The sequence below is a fragment of the Sus scrofa genome, chromosome 7, assembly GCF_054392235.1.
Source record: "Sus scrofa isolate SSC_HxYL_T2T_F1_AM1 chromosome 7, Sscrofa_HxYL_maternal_Yorkshire_Landrace_v2.0, whole genome shotgun sequence".
NCBI lineage: Eukaryota > Metazoa > Chordata > Mammalia > Artiodactyla > Suidae > Sus > Sus scrofa.
Window position 1 is genome coordinate 58190625 of NC_139389.1, and position 19864 is coordinate 58210488.

Consider the following 19864-nt stretch of genomic DNA (forward strand, 5'->3'; position numbering starts at 1 on the left):
ACTGGAGCAAAGCTGTTCCAATTGGCTGCCTCTCAGAAGCACGTGTCCTGATGGGAGACACGTGTCCTGATGGGAGGAAGTTGTCACTGATGGATTGGGACGGCTTCAAAACCTGTTCTCCTGGTTACTTGTTACAGTGGCCAAAGAACAGTGAGTCTTTTCTTTTCCTGAAGGGGAGTATAGGAACTATTCTCAGTAGGATCCTTTTTTTGGTTTTTTGTTTTGTTTTATTTCAATGTCAAATAAGCCAGCTCAGAGACTTTCAAACTTCAAACTTCGACACAAATCAAATCAGATCACACAGGGGTCTTGTTAAAGCAGACTTTTAGAATTTTTGTTTCTTTCTTTCTTTTTCTTTTTTTTTTTTCTTTTTGTCTTTTTGCCATTTCTTGGGCCGCTCCCGAGGCATATGGAGGTTCCCAGGCTAGGGGTCTAATCAGAGCTGTAGCCACCGGCCTACACCACAGCCACAGCAATGCGGGATCCGAGCCACGTCTGCAACCTACACCACAGCTCACTGCAATGCCGGATCCCTAACCCAGTGAGCAAGGTCAGGGATCGAACCTGCAACCTCATGGTTCCTAGTCGGATTCGTTAACCACTGAGCCACGATGGGAACTCCCTTCCAGAGTTTTTGATTTGGTAGATCTGGGATGGATACCAAGAATCCTAATGAGCTCCCAGGTGGTGCGGCCACTACTGGTCCAGGGACCACACTTTGAGAACTACTGGTCCAGCATCGTAGGACTTGTACTTCATTATGTGCTGTTAAGAAAATACTTAACACAATTGGAGTTCCTGTTGTGGCCCAGTGGGTTAAGAACATGACTAGTATCCATGAGGATATGGATTTGATCCTTGGCTTTGCTCAGTGGATTAAGGATGCTGCACTGCTGCAAGCTGTGGCATAGGTCACAGATGTGGCTCAGATCCGTGTTGCTGTGGTGCAGGCCAGCAGCTGCAGCTCCAATCTGTGTTTTTTTTTTTTTTTTTTTTGCTGTTTCTTGGGCCGCTCCCGCAGCATATGGAGGTTCCCAGGCTAGGGGTCTAATCGGAGCTGTAGCCACCGGCCTACGCCAGAGCCACAGCAACGCAGGATCTGAGCCGCGTCTGCAATCTACACCACAGCTCACGGCAACACCGGATCGTTAACCCACTGAGCAAGGGCAGGGACCGAACCCGCAACCTCATGGTTCCTAGTCGGATTCGTTAACCACTGCGCCACGACGGGAACTCCTGCAGCTCCAATCTGACCACTAACCAGTGGAATTTCCACATGCTGAGGGTGCAGCTATAAAAAGAAAAAAATGTATTAGTATATATAATATTTAACACAATAAGATATTTGTGAATTTAAGATTTCTGTAAACATTTGGTAAGATGGTTATTAATCATAGCCACATCTATATATATTTGAAAAATTATGGTAAATATATAGGGGAAAGATAATATTTACTCTGACTGAAATTAATAACTAGAAAATATGAACCCAAGACATAGTGGAGTAATTCTGTTCCGTCCATCCCTTCTGCTGCCTTTCCTCACCTTCCCCATCAGAATAAATGGGAGTTCCTGTAGTGGCTCAGTGGTAACGAACACAACAACTAGCAACCATGAGGACATGGGTTCGATCCCCAGCCTTGCTCAGTGGGTTAAGGATCCGGTGTTGCCATGAGCTGCAGTGTAGGTCGAAGATGTGTTGGCTTGGATCCCTCATTGCTGTGGCTGGGGTGTAGGCCAGCAGCTGTAGCTCCAATTCGACCCCTAGCCTGGGAACCTCTATATGCCGCAGGTGTGGCTCTAAAAAGAAAAAAAAATTCCGAAACCGGTAATAGGGCATTGATTATATAAATTATATCCACATTAGAAAGCAATGTGTCATTTAAAAATCATATTGAAGGACACTTACGACTCAGGGAAATGTTTATGGTATGTGAAGTGAAAAAGGCTTGTTATCATACATGACATTTTTTGCCATTTAAAAATTATTTACTTTTTTCCTAGGTAGTACGTTCACTTGATTCGCGAATGAAAAGTACAAAAACATACACAAGGAAAAGTCTGTTTTTTTTCCTTTCTTCTTTCTCCTCCCTTCCTCCCTCTTTCTTCCTTCCTCCCTCCCTCTTCTCCCTCTTTCTTTTTTTCTTGCTTTCTTCCTTTCTTTCTTTCCTTCCTTCCTTCCTCTGTTTCTTTCTTGATCTGCACCAGTGGCAGATAGAAATTTCCAGGCTTGAACTGCAGCGGTAGCTGCTGGCCTGTGCCACAGCCACAGCCATGGCAACACCAGATGTGACTGCAGCTTCGACCAACACCACATCTTGCAGCAAATGCCAGATCCTTAACCCACTGAGTAAGGCCAGGGATCGAATCCATATCCTCATGGACACTATGTCATGTTCTTAACCCGCTAAGCCCCAAAGAGAACTCTAGGAAAAGTCTATATCTTATTCCCGTCTTACATCATCCTGCTTCCCCACCAAAACCATCAACAGCAGCAGATAGGAAATCATGTTATTGGTTTCTTGTAATCATTCAAGGTGATTTCTTTCTTTCTTTTTTCTTTTTTTGTCTTTTTAGCTATTTCTTGGCCCTTCCCGCGGCATATGGAGGTTCCCAGGCTAGGGGTCGAATTGGAGCTGTAGCCACTGGCCTACGCCACAGCCACAGCAACGCCAGATCCGAGCCACGTCTGCAACCTACACCACAGCTCATGGCAACGCTGGATCGTTAACCCACTGAGCAAGGGCAGGGACCGAACCCGCAACCTCATGGTTCCTAGTCGGATTCGTTAACCACTGCGCCACGACGGGAACTCCCAAGGTGATTTCTTATATCTGTAAGTAAATGCAAATATATACTCCTTTTACTTTCCCCTTTTGGACAAATGATGGTTTGCTATATATACTGATTTACACTTTGACTTTCCATTTTAATACGTAAAACTAAAACTGATCATAATATTATTCTTTTTTTTTTTTTTTTTTAGGGCTGCACCCTCGGCATATGGAGGTTCCCAGGCTAGGGGTCAAATCAGAGTTGTAGCCACCAGCCTACACCACAGCCACAGTAACACAGGATCTGAGCCGAGTCTGCGACCTACACCACAGCTCACGACAAGGCTGGATGCTTAACCCACTGAGCGAGGCCAGGGATCAAACCCGCATCCTCATGGATGCTAGTAGTCAGGTTCGTTAACCACTGAGCCATGATGGGAACTCCCTGATCCTTATTCTTTTTTTTTTTTTTTTTTTTTTTTTTTTTTTTTTTTTTGTCTTTTGTTGTTGTTGTTGCTATTTCTTGGGCCGCTCCCGCGGCATATGGAGGTTCCCAGGCTAGGGGTCCAATCGGAGCTGTAGCCACCGGCCTACGCCAGAGGCACAGCAACGCAGGATCCGAGCCGCGTCTGCAACCTACACCACAGCGCACGGCAACGCCGGATCGTTAACCCACTGAGCAAGGGCAGGGATCGAACCCGCAACCTCATGGTTCCTAGTCGGATTCGTTAACCACTGCGCCACGACGGGAACTCCCCTGATCCTTATTCTTTAAAAAAAAATAGGTGCACAGTACGCAACCATATAAATGTAGCAAAAGTTAGGTAGCCCTACTACTAGGCACATAGGATGTTTTCAGTTTTTTTGTGATGACAAATAGGGCTTCGATGTATAACACTGCACATGTCATTTCACACATTGTGCAATTCTGTCTATAGGATAAATTCCTGTAAGTGGAATTGCTGAGTCCAACATTATACACATTTTCAAAAATCTTGGCAAACTGCGCTCAGAGGTTGTACCAAGTTGAGTTTTCATCAGCAAGGTATGAGGCAACCTCTGTTCTCCATCCTCACCCCAACCCCAAAAAAGTGGTATCAGCAAATGTTTGGGTTTTTCCAGTCTGATAGGGATTTCAACATAGCATTCGTTTTCATTTCTTTGTCTATGGGCAAAGTTGAGCCTCTTTTCAAATGTGTATGAATCATCTGGGTTTATTATTCCATGAACTCATGTATGAATATGTTATTTTAATTAAAAATGTTCATCTGGGGTTCCTGTGGTGGCTCAGCAGGTTAAGAACCTGACATAGTGTCCATGAGGATTCGGGCTGAATCCCTGGCTTTGCTCAGTGGGTTAAGGATCTGGTGTTGCTGTGAGCTGTGGTGTAGGTCATAGACGCAGCTTGGATCTAGTGTTGCTTCGACTCTGATTTGACCCCTAGCCCCGGAACTTCCATGTGCTGCAGGTGCAGCCTTATAATGTAAACACCTCCTACATGTCAACTCTATGCTGGATACTGTAGGAGCCACTGTAGGTGAACTTTGGAGACTGACCCCATTCTCCTAGAAGGTGCACGCTGGTGGAGGAGAAGGATTTTGAGCTAAACATTGAACTACTTGTGGAATACATACATACCTGTATGAATTTGTACAGCTGTATATGTAACTTATACATGGAAAAACACTTGATCATATATGATGAGTTCCTAGAGATGATCTGTGAGTAGAAGTGATATTTTTCCTTTGTGCTTTTCTATGTTTTACTGAGCTTTTTGTAATGTAATACATTATGTTTGCAATTAGGTGATTTCGCCTTTGCTCACTTTCCGAAATTTCCAAGTATGGGTTCTTTTGCAAAGAACACAAACAATTTTTGCATTTGCAAAAAAGAACCATGTGCTATGGAAATACCATGTGCACACAGACAAGTTTACAAGTATTTGAGAGAGGAAAAAACACAGGAAAGAATGTTCTTTCTGTATGGTGATGACATTGCAGGAGGAGATGTAGAAATCCATTTTCAGAGCTCCTGACGGCTTGGCCAGTGTTCCTTGATTTCCCAGCCCAAATTCCAATGCATACCTCCACTCACCAGAAAAGTGAGGACTTGTCTCTTCTCAGCTGGGCAACCTCATCTGCAACCAGCAAAACAGGAACTGAGCAGTTATGAGTCCTGGAAATTTGGCTCAAGGGCAGGAGGCTGGGAATTTCCCTTTTTAGATGCCAGCTTCAGGCTCTGTGTCCAAGGGCGACCCCTGTTGGTGGAATTTAAATATTAGAATTGGGATGCCTGAGATTTCATATTTTTTTTGGAGGAGGGGGAGACGGGAAGCCTGGAAGCCAACAGCTACTCTCCTTACCCCAGCTGCTTCCCAACTCTCCATGTCCCCCTCGGCTCAGGTTTGCCTGGAAAAACCAGGTCTGGGGCTTGGAGGATGAAGTCACAGGTGTAGACAGCATTTAAACGTCTCGCAGGCAGGCAGGCTGCCATGGGGGCAGAGGGCTGGCTTTGTTGGCCAGAGGGTAGAACGTGGTGACTCTCCCTCCAAGCGGTGGATTTGGGTCCTGCCAGCAGACTGAAAATGCCAGACTTGGGGAGCTTGTGGGACCAGTGAGTGGGCAGGCCATTCGATGGCACTGATGTGACTGAGGAGGCTGCACCTCACCTGGAGGCAAATGCACCTGGAGGAAGGGCAGGCTTTCTGGGTGGGATCACAGCATTTCAGAACATTTCTTTTGGAATTCCCGTTGTGGCACAGCAGAAACAAACTCCACTTGTATCCAGGAGGATGCGGGTTTGATCCCTGGCCTTGCTCAGTGGGTCGGTGATCTGGCATTGCCATGAGCTGTGGTGTAGGTCACAGATGTGGCTTGGATCCTGCATTGTTGTGGCTGTGGCGTAGGCTGGCAGCTGTAGCTCCAAGTTGACCCCTAGCCTGGGAACTTCCATATGCCTTGGGTGCAGCAAAAAAAAAAAAAAAAATTCTCCTCTCTCTGGAGTCTGTCTGCTAGGGAATTCAGACAAAAACCAGGAAACCAACACAGCCTTTCTTGACCAGAGCCTGTCTCTGCATGTATAAGAGCAAGACCTTGAATTGAGGGGAGTGCAGGTAGTAATTATGCCAGAGGCGTGCTTCCAACATTCATCTAAAAAAAGAACTGCCTGCAGACCCCGTCCGTTACTGAGTGCTGAGTGGAAGTGCTGAACGGAGCTCTGGCTGAAGAATCTGCTTTTAGACACGCGGAGCGCGTTTGTAATTCATCAGCATTGCTCCATCCTCCCTGGGGCACTGGTCTGTGATGGAGAAAACTGGACCCCAAGGAATGTGCTGGACATTTCTGTGCTTTGAGAAAACATGACTAAGCACTTCTCAGAACCCATCACCAGACAAGAGTCCTCCTTCCCTGTTTCGCCTCGCAGATGCCTGTGGCACAGGCGTCTCACCAGAGACTTTATGCCACGCAGAGCCCAGATCTACTCTCTCCTGAGGGAAGAGGGGAAAATCTTGCTCGTGGCTCTCATCGCTCTGCACAGCTCTAAGCAACGCCGATTCAGGCTAACCTTCCTCCATTTGGGCCAAATGCTCAGCATCCTCCAAATGTTTACGGGTCCTGGTATCTGGGGGGGGTCCTATGAAGAAAGAAAAGAAACCAGGAATTAGGGTAGGGCTTGGAGGCCCTTGGGTGAGTTCCATCCAAATTTGCTGGAAAGGAAGGGCTGGGGAGGGAAACCTGCCATAGGTTTGTCACCTCCCTAGACGTCAAGGAAGGCTGAGAATCTGATAACGGACCTTGTCATGGTCAAGATCAGCTTTCTGGGAAAGGCCTGAAGAGAGCCGGCGTGGTTTCCCTAGTTTAGCCAGGAGATTAAGGCTTCTATCCCAATGCAGAAAACATGCACACAGACTCCAGCAGCTTCTGTCTGACTATAGCCCCAAAGCCCAGACGTAGATATATGAAGTGGCATATCCTACCTAGAATGAAGATGGCCCCCCACAAAGGTGGTTCTCACATGGCATTAGCTGGAAGGGACAAAGGAATATATAGTCTAGGAGGACTCCAGTTAACCAGGTGAGGGGCTGCATTGTAAGCTCAAAAAAAAAAAAAAAAAAAAAAAAAGTGGAAGGGAGTACAATAGACAGAGAGGAAGAGTAGATGGCACGTTGGTGGCTGAGTTGAAAGGAGACTCCACGGGCCCTAGGGACGTGATATGGGCTCTTTCCTCTAGTACTGTTTTCTCATGCACGGGGGATATTTACCTTTTGCTGTAACCCTTGAGGACCTCGGTCTGTCCAGTTAAGAAGGTAGAGCCCTATCCTACACATGGGATGTATTCTAACTTACTGAAGACCTGCTAGGTAGCCGTATTATTGTGATCTCATATAAGTCCTACCAGTCAGTAAGGAAACATCAGAAAACCCATTTTCCTGATGAGGAAACGGATGCCCAGGGAGGTGAAGATCCTTGTACCGTCACATACCCGGAATGTCTGACTCTGTTTTCAAACCAAGGTCTCTTTGATTGAAAGCCCCTGAATTTTCCTCTTGGAGGGACTGCTAGGTCCCATTCTAGGATCTCTTTCTAAGACCGCTCTCTCCTTGTTACCAAATGCAAGTTTGTGTGCCAGGTGCACAATAAGGCCAAACAAACCAAAACGGTGGAGTTTGGGAGTTTCTGTCATGGCTCAGTGGTAATGAACACGACTAGTATCCATGAGGACCGGGTTCAATCCTGGCCTTGCTCAGTGGGGTTAAGGATCCGGCGTTGCCGTGTGCTGTGATGTAGGTTGCAGATGAGGCTGTGGCTGTTGTAGGCTGGCAGCTGTAGCTCCGATTCAACCTCTAGCCTGGGAACCTCCATATGCTGTGGGTGCGGCCCTAAAAAGACACACACACACACACACACACCTTAAAAAAAAAAAAGTTGGAATTCAGACCGGAGAAAGGTTTATTGCAGGGCCATGAAAGGAGATGTACCCTAAAACCCTCAACTCTCTGAAGGGTTTCATTCAGCAAAGTGTTTTAAAGGCAAGGTGAGGGAAAGGTTCCTGTCTTGGCACTGTGGAAACAATCTGACTAGGAACCATGAGGTTGTGGGTTCGATTCCTGACCTCGCTCAGTGGGTTAAGGATCCAGCATTGCCCTGAACTGTGGTGTAGGTTGCAGACACGGCTCAGATCTGGTGTTGCTGTGGCTGTGGTGTAGGCCGGGGGCTACAGCTCCAATTAGACCCCTAGCCTGGAAACCTCCATATGTTGCAGGTGTGGCCCTAAAAAAGACAAATAATAATAATAATAGTAATAATAAAAGTAAGTAAAGACAAGGTGAGGGAAATGTGTGCTCAATTACTGCAAGCTTCTTGGTGCAGGAATCCTTTATTCACCCAGGTCAGGTCATGATGTCCCTGTAAACGTCCAACAAGACAAATGTTATTCTCTGCTCTGCAACTTTTTATCTTCATGTGAATGCAAAAGTGTTACACCCTTAAAGGTCAGAGCCTTGAAAGTAGGTTATCCTGTATATTTCAGGCTCCAGGCAACATTCTTAATTCTAAGTAAAAGCAACAGAACACAAAGTTTAAGATAAAAGACACAGATCTAATAGGGAGACAGATTTGTTCTTCCCTGTTACCTCCTGATAAATTAAAAAAAGAAAGATTCTGAGCCTCATCTCTCCTGGATTCTACACCAGACGCCAGCCTTTTTTTTCCCCTTGATAGCCTCTTCTTCACTGGGCGCGAGTGGGGTTTTATGCTCGCACTCGGGCCACCCTCTAAGCCCTTCCAAACCGGGAGAATGGCTCTCAGCGGCCCTCGGGGACCGCTCCACCTAGTCCTGGGCTCCAGCGCCCTCACCTGGCTGCTGCCGCGCCGGGCTCCACGGGCTCGGGTCTGCGTCTCCCAGAGCGGCCGCCAGAGCCCGCCCGGCTCCGGCCGGGGCGCGGCGCCCCCGCCCCACTTGGGCAGGGGGGGAGCTTCGGCGGGGGGCGGGTCGGTAGCGCGGGCGTCAGGGGCCCCGGGGAGGAGTCAGCCCCGGGCGGCCGGCCGAAGCCACAGCTCGCTATAAAAGCCGCCGCTCCGGCGGGCGGCGGGGGAGCGCGGGCGAGCGCGGCGCGGTGCAGCCCTGCCAAGCTTGGCGAGCGCAAGCGGCACGGCGGGCGTCAGCGGCGGGACGCGTGGGGCCAGCGAGGCTGAGCGCGGCCGGAGGCTGAGACCAGCTTTCCCAGACGAACTACCATTCGGCTTGCCCACGTCCGGGGAGCTTGCTGGGCCCATCAGTGTGCTACCCGACCGCGCCGGCTGTTGCGCTCCTGGCCTACGAATCGAATCGTGGCACTGTCTCGGCTACCGACCCGGAGGTAAGGGGGCCAGGCCGGCGCGCCAGGGCTGCGCGGACTGCCCAGGCTCAGAGGTACGGGAAGTTGGGGGGTATGGCACCTCCACCGGTGATACGGAAAACGTTACTGTTACTGGCTTCTGTTTGTCCATTCTATGCTGTTCAGCCCCTCTCTCTCTGTCTGTCCTTCCACGCGTCCGTTGATGGGCTCATGCCCCTGTCACTGTCCTCTGTGGGATTTCTCTGAGATCGTGTGATCCTTTGCAAGCAGCAGGTGCTGGGGGCGCCAGTGTCTCCGGAGCGCATCCAGCGCGCGCGGGGGAGGGGGGAATCGCCGTTTTCTGTAGTTACCTCCTTCTGAATGGTTTGGGGGCAGGCATCCCGGGCAGTGTCTTGCAGAGGAGGGACTGCGCGGAGGGTCAGGTCGCGGAGTGCGGCCGACAAAGAGCCGGCTCACACTGTGCACTAGCGGGCGTACGCCTGGCAACAGGTCGGCTCCCTGCTGCTCTGCCCTCAGCACCGTCTTCCTTCTGGATTTCCCCGCTGCCTCCCGGCCCGCGCGCTCCCCAGCAGCGCTAGGCACCCAGAGTCGTGCTGGCACCACACCAAGTGAACGCAATTGAATGTTAGATAACACGAAGGCCCCTACTGATGTTTAGGCTGAGATTGCAAACTTGGCATCGTTGGAAGAGGGTTCGGGGGTCCCTGACACGGGACATCAGCTCCAAGAAAGGTCAAATTAGGTTAGAAAGAAAGGCAGGGACCTGGCGGAGCGCAGACGAAGGCCGTGGACAGGTCTCCAGTTCGCCGCTCTGGGAACCAGGGCCAGAGACATTCTGGAATGGACCCAGCGGGTTGCATGTGCTTTTGAGAAAGGAGCTCAGTGCGCCCAGGTCCTCCGCCGCAGACTCGCTTTCAGCGCTCTCAGAGACCGCCGCGGTTCCTCAAGGGTGCAACGCTACTGCCGTCCCAGGCGCGCCGCCAGGAGCCGGGTTTGAGGTCCTGAGTCCTGCTCTGTCCAGCCAACGCTGCCCACAGGTGAGAACTCCCTTTTTAAACCAACCTTTTGATGTGTGAGCCAGTGCCTGGCTGCAGGCTGGGAGCGAGCCTCTCTCTCCATTCCGGCGGTCTGGAGCGCTATCCCCGGCGCGCCCCGGGGGCGGGAGCCGGCGGCTCTGCGTGCCCAGGCGCCGCGCCACCATGGACAGCTCCCAGCCGCTTCCTCCACTCCGGATCTGTGGCCCTGGGTCTCCCGGGGAAGTCGCGCGCTTTCCTCCCAGACCCAGGGACTAGGGGCGCAGGGCAGGAGGAATGGGACCACTAGTCTGTGGGAGCTCTCGGTATCCTGTCCCGAGGCGACGAGCCACTCAGAGGATAGGGAATCTGTGGTTTGTGACCGGGTCCGAGAGCAGCCAGCAGCTGAGCTCTGTATAGGACTTCGGTATGGTGTCGCGAGGGGCTTCTCTGGCTTTTCTGCAGCACCACGAGACCCTCCAGGGTGTTATAACTCTGCGACGCGTAAGCATTGGACTGAGGCTTCGGGATGATGCCAGATCTAATTAGGGACTCCCCCCAACTGTTTTCTGCGCATGACATAGGGTCGTGTTCCGTTGTATTAAATTATTTAGTGAATATGGCACTGGGAGGCTTATTTGTTTCACAATTACAGTGACATCAGAACACGTTTATAGAGAATGTATTTGAATGCATTTGCAAAAGCAACTGTGCTGTTTTCTGATCCTAATCGTTTCCTCCCAGGTGCATACGAAGCTCTTAAAGAAGCTTCCTTTGGGTCCTCTTTAGCCCAGTAGATGATACTTCAAGTTGGTTGCTTGGAAACAGTGTGGGGAGAACCCGTAGGGGTTAACCTGTGCAAATTAACCATCTCCCTTCTCCAGTTAGAAATGACATTGGCTGGGGCTCTTTGTTATCCTCACCTAAACAGAATGTGTATCGTCCTTCATTTTAAAATTGCAGGAAATTCACAAGATCTGCTTCTGTTTGTGACTGATGAAGGCTGATGGGGAGTCAAAACAATCAAGGATCTTTATTTATTGTTACTATTATTACTATTATTATTTGGAACAGCACTTGTGACTTTCTGAAAGTCACTTAAGCACAACACGATCTACCTTGCAGAGTTGCTAATGAGAATCAAGGAGCATAATGTAAAGCGCTTATATCAGTGCTGAGCACAGAGAAAGCTCTTAAAATCGTAGTTGATTGTAGGTATATTTTAAAGACAGTAGTACACTTCTTTTGAATTATGTTCACCAGCCCTCGGCTCACTCTCCTAACCTCGTAATTGTTTGATAGGGATTCCAGCTCCACTTTGTATTCACGTTTAAGAACTTGTGGATGGAACTGATGAAAGTGCCGAAGTTGATTATAATGCTGGGGGACAAAACCTTATTCAAAGATAAATAGAAGATTTTTGCATGAAACAAATCAGTTGCCTGTTTTTCCCACCTGTACCACTTGGAAGAAAGATAAAGTAAGTCATTTTCCAAATGTTGTCACAGCCCCCTGGTTGAGATGATCCATTCTTCTTGAGCCTTCTCTCAAAAGAATGCAGAATCTTCCAAGAAACCTCCTTGTCCCTGTTGGGGGTGAGGTTTCCAGGGGTATTGATGGCAAGGGACCTCCTGTTTCTGGATTCCTACAGGATAAAGTGGGAAGTCACTGCACCAGGGCAGCGCCTGGTCTAGGAAACCCCTGAGTGCTCGTTACCAGTCTGGAAGCACATTCCCCTGTGTTTGAACCTGGCTTGGCTGTGAGACTCTGACCACGATACCCGCTCTGCCTGGGGTCTCGCCACATATTTGGTCTCGGATAGATTTGAAGATTTGCCCCAGCTCCACCTCTGGGGTTCTGTCTGGTAGAAATCACTAATATGTGGCATACACCAAGAGTTTAGGTGATGCAGTTATAATGGGTCCAATCTTACAGCTAGATTTTTTTTTTTTCACAAAAGTATGTGTGTCTGTGTTTGTGTGTTTCTGCTCGCTTCACATTCTGGTGCTCTTAGGTTTTCTGTATTTTTTTTTTCTTACTAGATCAGAAGTAATTTCACTCCCTCCATCTGAAAGGAATGGAGCTGAAGGATGCAAGTCCACAGAAGCTGGGGGTCTCTCTGTGACTTCCGTCTACCTGGTGATGTGACTGGAGCAGGAGGACATGGGCCCTGGCTGACGTTGGTGTCCCAGCTCTCTTCTCTGACTCCCATGCAGTTCCGGTTTCTGGCACACAAGACTTTCTGGTAGGAAAACTATTGAACGACAGAAACACTTTTGGAATCGAGGGTGAGGAAAGAGGGGAGGAACTGGCATGAGAGGCAGAGAGGGGGTTCTTCAAAGATCTGTGGCATTCTGTCTGTTGCAGCAGTGTCTGGGTGGCCGGGGACAGACGGATCAAATAGCAAGAGTGGCATTCAGTGGGGAAAGGCTGGCGGGATGACAAGGGTGAATGCAGTTACTCTCAGCCTTCTTTGAAGCCTGCCGCTTAAGTGACCTGCTTTTCGTACCTTTTGTGGTATTGACAGAGCAGCACAGTTTGATAGGATAAATGCATTTTGCATTTGTAGTTAGAACTCAAAAGAGAAATACAGGAATTCCCTTTGTGGCTCATCGGGTTATGAACCCAACTAGTATTCATGAGGACGTGGGTTCCATCTCTGGCCTCGCTCAGTGAATTAAGGATACAGCATTGCCGCAAGCTGAGACATAGGTTGAAGATGCAGTTCTGATTTGATTCCTGGCCTGGGAACCTCCATATGCCACAGGTGTGGCTGGAAGGAGAAACAAACACACACAGAGAGAAATAGAAACATATGGCTTGGGATCCTAAAGGGAACAAAGTTATGTTTGTGGGTCGCATCCGCAAGGATCTCACATCCATCATCAATCTAGGCTACACCTCTCTTTCCATATGATGGCAAATACCCAGATGTGTGAGCTCATTCAAGTAATGGATCATCGTCTCCTTTTCAGGTTTTTTGTTTTTGTTTTTGTTTTTGTTTTTTAGTCATTATATGGAGGCCACTCAGTTTCCTTTGAACAGTGAGCAGAATCTCCTGTATCTGGTTAGGTTAGTAGGAGGTTAGGATGGTAATGGGTGTGGAGGGAGACGTCCAGTACTGAGTTCATTTTTACTGTTTCTCCGGCTGATCAGCTGCGCCCTGAGCATCCTTTCCCAAGAGCCTGGCACATGGAAATTTTGTTAAATTGGCTAGATCTAGGGTGCCTGCCTGTCATAGTGATCTTCTTAATATCTGCCCCTCTGGGGGCCACCCTAGCCTCTCTGTAGGTTCCCTGTCCTGCTTTTTCCTCTGTCTGCTTTGGTGCCAGGCTTCATTCAAACTTGGCTCTTCAGAAGGAAGCCTGCATGCAGAGAAATGTCATCAAATATACATTTGCTTTCAGCTTAGTTCCCTCTGTGCCAGGAAACAGCTTCCCCACCCAGAGGGAACAGAGCTGCCACTCTCGCCAACCCTTGTTATTTTCCAGGACCCCTCTCTAGGCTCAGCCTGGCTCCAGGCATCTGAATCCATCCTTTGCTTCCCACCCCCTGCAGGTGAGGGAGCCCTCGGGGGGCCCAGGCAGCCAGCCTCCCCCACTGGCACTCTCTCTGAACAAGTTTCCTCTCTCCAGCTCCGGACAGTCTGGCTCCTTCTTGGGGAAATTGCTGAGGCGTTATCTTTCAATCTTCTGCAAGGGCAACCACACGATAGATGTAACTTGGGTTTAAAGTGTTTTGACCAGACAACTGCTTTTGAAAATGCTGTGTATTTTTTTCCCTTAGCTGTCCATAGAAGAGCTCAGCCATTAAGCATTTAAAAATATTTTTTATTATAGCCGATTTGCAATGTTCTGTCAATTTCTGCTCTACTGCAAAGTAAGCCAGTTACACACACACATATACATACACATTCTTTTTCTCACATTATCTTCCATCACGTTCTATCATAAGTGATGGATATAGTTCCCTGGGCTATACAGCAGGACCTCATTGCTTATCCATTCTAAATGTAGTAGTTTGCATCTACTAACCCCAAACTCCCGGTCCGTCCCACTCCCTTCCCCTCCCCCTTGGCAACGCAAGTCTGTTCTCTATGTCATTAGGCATTTTGTGTTATAGAGAAGGCACGGCCGGAAGCTGATCCTTCTGGCATGTGAAATATCTGTATCGGACTATTGCCTCTCCTGTTTCTGGACATCACGCGGGGGCAAGAGGGCTGTAGTTTTCCCCAAGAGCCTGCTGCACTCTTCAGCCTTTGCTGGAGTCAGGAGTTCATGCTGTTGGCCTTAAACTTCCTGGATATAAGGCATGGACCCAGCCTGTGGGACTGAGGAAAGTACAGTGGCCGGTGCTTTTTTCGACGTGAATATGCAAACAGATCGCAGGGGAACTTGTCAGAATGCAAGTTCTGATTGGACAGACCTGCCTGAGCATCTGTGTTTCTAAAAGCTCCCAGGTGATGCTGCTCGTCCATGGGGCTCCCTTTTGGTTGCCAGGGCCAACATCTTGGCTGACCTTCTGTGATGCTAACTCAACCCTTTTTGCTGTAAATTAAGTCCATTTCTGATGTCCAAGTAGATGGAGCCCAGCTGGCCTGCATCCTCCTAGTGACCTTATAACCACCCTTCAAATTCTTGGAGATAATTATTGTCGCTCCTAAGCTGTCTTATCAGTAGACTAAATATGTTGACCCCCTTTGAGTTTCCCTTTTTCCCTGTCATAATAAATTCTCCAAAGCTCTCTGGACCGAGTTACTTTTAAGTGCAAGACCATTGTGCGAATGGCAATTTATCTTTGCCTGGCAGAGGCATTTGAAAGTAATTTTGGTAGTATTAAGAGATCACTTGCGGAATTTCATCTCACTCTGGTTCCAGACACTGAGAATGCGTGTTTACATTTAAACAACTTTACTCCATCTCTCTTCTTTTTTGGGGGGTGGGGGGAACCTGAACATGAAATTTAAGGCTTGATGTCCTCCCTCCGCTGCCCTCCCCATGGCATTCCTGTAGGGATGAGCTGGTCATCAGAGATACACCCTGGTCAGCCCAAGAGGCAGGTGTGTGGTTGCATCCGGTCACCCACTGCCACATTCCAGAAGTGGGGAAGAAATTGAATACAATATTTTGATCATCTGCAGGACAGATCCTGAGTTTAGCTGAATGTGGAGGCATGGCTGAATAAGTGATCTCTGCTCTCCAAAGGTAACAGTCTAGTGGGAGGAACAGACATTAAAGTCAGCAGTTGCCAGAGTTTTCCTTGAGGCTCAGTGGGTTAAGAACCCAGCTAGTCTCCATGAGGATGTGGGTTTGTTCCCTGGGCTCACTCAGTGGGTTAAGGATCTGGCGTGACCACAAGCTGTGTTGTCGGTCACAGGCACAGCTCGGATCCTGAGTTGCTGTGGTGTAGGCCAGCAGCTGCAGGTTCAATTCAACCCCTGGCCTCGGAACTTCCACATGCCACAGGTGTGGCTCTGTTAAAAAAGATTAAAAAAAAAGTCAGCCGTTGCTAGTCAGTGTGACAGGGGCTAGGACAGATGGTTCAGGAAGAGTGGTGGCAGGGGGCCTGCTGGGGAAAGGCAAAGCCAAAGGGACATTCCAGGAAGCGTCGCTGAGAAGGGTCATGAGAAAGGTTTGTCAAGAAGGGTTACCAGGAGCCGACAGGGATTTTTCTGGTGGAGCAGATGTGGGGAGTGGAGCTCAGAAGGCATTCTGTACAGACAGGCGGCTGTGGGGAAAGATCCAGAAGCACAGACAAGCCTGAACCTCTCATCGCGTGCAATTCCTTGGGTGCACAAAGCTCTGTACCTGCCCAAGTTCATGTGCTCTCTTACCCGCCCAGACCTTGGGCTCTACCCAGCCAACAAGAAAGGCTTTCTGGGCAGCTCTAGGTCTCCGGGGCCTCTCATCTCTTGGATTTCAAATTACTTTATAAAATAATTTTATATGGGAGTTCCCATTGTTGTGCAGCTGAAACAAATCCAACGACCATGAGGTTGCAGGTTCAATCCCTGGCCTCGCTCAGTGGGTTAAGGATCCAGTGTTGCCATGAGCTGAGGTGTAGGTTGCAGATGCGGCTTGGATCCTGCATTTCTGTGGCTGTGGTATAGGCTGGCAGCTGTAGCTCCAGTCTGACTCCATATACCGTGGATGCTGCCCTAAAAAAGCAAAAAAAAAAAAAAAAAAAAAAAAGATAATAATTTTATGGTTTAAAATTACTTTATAAAATACTTTTTCCATAGACTCTTGCTAAATCCAGTCTCTAAACCAGGTAAAAAGTGGCTGTGGCTGAGAAGGAGTAGGGGGTTGAATTTTGTCTTGGGCTCCCCATCCCAAGGGATGGCACAGAGCTCTGTGGGTTCCAGGAGCACAGTTTGGAAACCCCGCCCTAGAGTATTTCCTTTTGCTTTTGGCAGTCTCATTAAGAAAGAGCATTATCTTAGTTTTATCGTGGTTTGTCTTGCTAGGTCTTCCAAACATTCTGAATGTCTTGCTGGCTTTTGGTGTCAACAGGTTTCAATGAAAAGAAACCAGAATTATCCTGTGTGTGACAAGCTAACAAATTCAGGGAGCACGGGCTACTGTGGGAAAGGATATATATGCAGGGGCCAGGGCAGAAAACTCTACCTGTAGTTGACCATTGGTGGAGGCAAAAGAGCTGTGAGCTTTTTGCAGAAATGGGCTTTTTTTTTTTTTTTTGAGTTCCCATTGTGGCTCAATAGGTTAAGGACCCGGCATTGTCTCTGTGAGGATAAGGGATCTATCCTTGTCCTTGCTCAGTGGGTTAAGGATCCAGTGTTGTCACAAGCTGTGGCGTGGGTCAAAGCTGCAGCTCCAATTGGACCCCTAGCCTGGGAACTTCCATATGCCATGGGTGCGGCTATAAAACGAAGAAACAACGAGCTTTTTATTTTCGACCTTGTCAATCTATCTTGTCTAATCTTCCAAGACTTTTCAGATTCTAGAAAAGCTGGCAAGAAAAAAAAAAAGAAGCCTATTTCTAAGGCATAAGACTCAACAAATTCTACCCTGAATCAGGCCTCCCTTTTCATCCGTGTCAAGTAGCCACATTCGAAGGCAGGATGTTTTTGAGTGTGTGTTTTGAAAAGGGACTGTAAGCCAGAAAGCCTAAGAATGGAAAAGTTCCACTGGCCCTGGGTGAGGCGGGAAGTTCCAGTTGGAGCTGAGGCCGTGTGTATCTTCAAAAAACTCTCTTCCAGGGAGTTCCCGTCGTTAATGAATCCGGCTAGGAACCATGAGGTTGCGGGTTCAGTCCCTGGCCTTGCTCAGTGGGTTAAGGGTCCGGCATTGCCGTGAGGTGTGGTGTAGGTTGCAGACGCAGCCCAGATCCCGCGTTGCTGTGGCTCTGGCGTAGGCTGGTGGCTATGGCGCCAATTGGACCCCTAGCCTGGGAACCTCCATATGCCGTGGGAGCGGCCCAAGAAATGGCAAAAAGACCCCCCCCCCCCAAAAAAAAAACTCTCTTCCAGGAGGAAAGTGATCCTCGGAATGGGGCGGCGCCCTGAGGGAGCCCGGCCCCTCACTGATCGGTGGTCTTTGTCCTCAGAAAGGGATCTGAAGAACTCCCTCTGGGCCCAGAGCCAGCTCTAAAAACATGATCCTATGACTGATGTGAGGTGATGAAAGTAAGGCATGTTCAGTCTAGAGAACCCCACGGGGTGTGGGAGGAACCCGATGGAAGGAAGGGCACCCTCCAGGATGGGGGCTTGCTCTGTTTGCCAGGCCAAAAACCCGTGGAACCGGGCAGTGTCAGGGAGGGCTGGAGAGGAGCCGGTGATCAGCGGCCTCGCTCCGCATGTCCAGACATTGTGGCATCAACCCCCATTGCTTTGGAAACTGGAACACTCTCCGCTATGAACTTGACTCCCGAACCCTGGGGATTCAGCTGCTGCTGCTTTTTTTTTTTCCCCCCTTTTTTGGCCTCTCCCCGGCATATGGAGTTCCCAGGCCAGGGATCAGATCTGAGCCACAAGTGCGACCTAAGTCACAGCTGCGGCAACGCCAGATTCTTAACCCACGGTGCCAGGCTGGGGATCGAACATGTGTTCCTGCGCTCTCAAGATACTGCCCTTCCCATGGCGCCGCAGCGGGGAACTCCAGGATTCGGCTCCTTGCTTCCTAGGGCTGGATTTGGGCTGGCTCCCAGGTCACCCTGATCTTTTGGGAGACAGGTGACCAAAGACACGGATTCCCTAAATGCCACAGGACCATCTGGGAGGTGGCCCGTGGCGAGCCAGAGCTTTCCACTTGGATGTAATGGCTGCAGCGCGGCTCTCACCATAGTCCTCAACCTATGGAGCCAGCATGTGCCCTCCTTCCCTCCACTCCCCTGAGGGGGCATCAGTACCCACATGTGGGCAACGAGGACAGTGATGCACAAGAGTACAGAGCTGGTACAGGACAACAGCTTGGGTGTCTGTCAGCTCTTGGCCCAATGCATCACCCATCTGCCCTCTTTCCAGGACTCTTGTCCTGGTGTGCAGGGGCGGGGGTGGGGTGGGAGGGGCTGTTCTTTCCAGCTTGGTCTCCTCCAAGCCGCCAAATTCCTGGGTCTCCAGAGCCTCCTGTGCAGACCGTGGACCTGCAGAGCTGTTTTCCTGCCTGTAAAGAACTACAAGAATGAACCTCAAAAGAATTGAGCTGGGGAGCAGATTTAGGCAAACCGTTAAATTTTTTTGTTTGTTTTAAAAACCAACTGGTGGTTTATGAGGAGCCTGTTTCAAAGCTGACTGTTACAGCCGCTGAGTAATTCACTCGTATGTTAATTTTCCAAAGGTTTGGGTTTAGGAAAACCTCAAACATCGTGGCTAAGTACTTTTCCTTTCCTTTAAAAATTGTGTTGATTTTTGGAGGAATTTAATCCATATGTTTCAGATCTATTTCCATGTTACTCAGCAGAAGTTGTTTTTCACCCAACATTGCCAAGCCATGAGTGTGCCTTGCTACTTTCTCTCCCCCTCCCACGCCGTCCCTAAGCCTCACCTCACAGGGGCTCACCGCTGAGCCTCAGGCTTGTGACTGGTGGATTCCATCCTTAGCCTTTTGTGAGACATAAGCAAATGTAGGCACTGGAGGCAAAAAAAAAAAAAAAAAACCAATAATACTGATTCTGTCTTTAAAAAAATTTTTTTTTTGCTTTTTTTTTTTTTTTTTTTAAAACAGCTGCACCTGTGGCACATGGAAGTTCCCAGGCTAGGGGTTGAATTGTAGCTGCAGCCACTAGCCTACACTATAGCTCTAGCAATGCCAGATCCAAGCTGAGTCTGCGACCTACACCACAGCTCACGCCAGATCCTTAACTCACCGAGCGAGGCCAGGGATCGAACCCACATCCTCATGGATCCTAGTTGGGGGTCATTAATCACTGAGCCACGAAGGGAATTCCTAAAAAATGTTTGATATTTGATTCATTATTGATTTGGGGCATTAATTTGGGCTTGTTATTATTTACTTATTTAAAATTTTTTAAAGTATAGTTGATTTATAATGTTCTGTCAGTTTCTGCTGTACAGTATAGTGACCCAGTCATACATATACATACATTCTTTTTCTCACATTATCCTCCATCATGTTCCATCACAAGTGACTAGATCGAGTTCCCTGTGCTATACAGCAGGACCTCATTGCTTAGCCACTCCAAATGCAATCGTTTGCATCTATTAACCCCAAACTCCCAGTCCATCCCACTCCCTCCCCCTCCCCTCATCAACTACAAGTCTG

At 48.8% G+C, this 19864-nt stretch overlaps 1 protein-coding gene across 5 annotated transcripts in view; it reads left to right on the forward strand.

Annotated features, from left to right (window-relative positions):
• Positions 1–8863: 8863 nt before the first annotated feature.
• The window catches only part of CEMIP (cell migration inducing hyaluronidase 1), a 170225-nt gene continuing 159224 nt past the window's right edge, over positions 8864–19864 (forward strand). The window contains exons 1-3 of one of the 5 annotated variants that reach the window (XM_021098863.2): positions 8864–10148; positions 11427–11604; positions 12167–12369. The gene's annotated coding sequence lies outside the window, so the exon portion shown is untranslated. Of the gene's footprint in view, positions 11605–12166; positions 12370–19864 lie in introns of all 5 variants that reach the window. The other 4 variants (XM_084968398.1, XM_021098867.2, XM_084968396.1 and 1 more) reach the window with 4 other exon arrangements.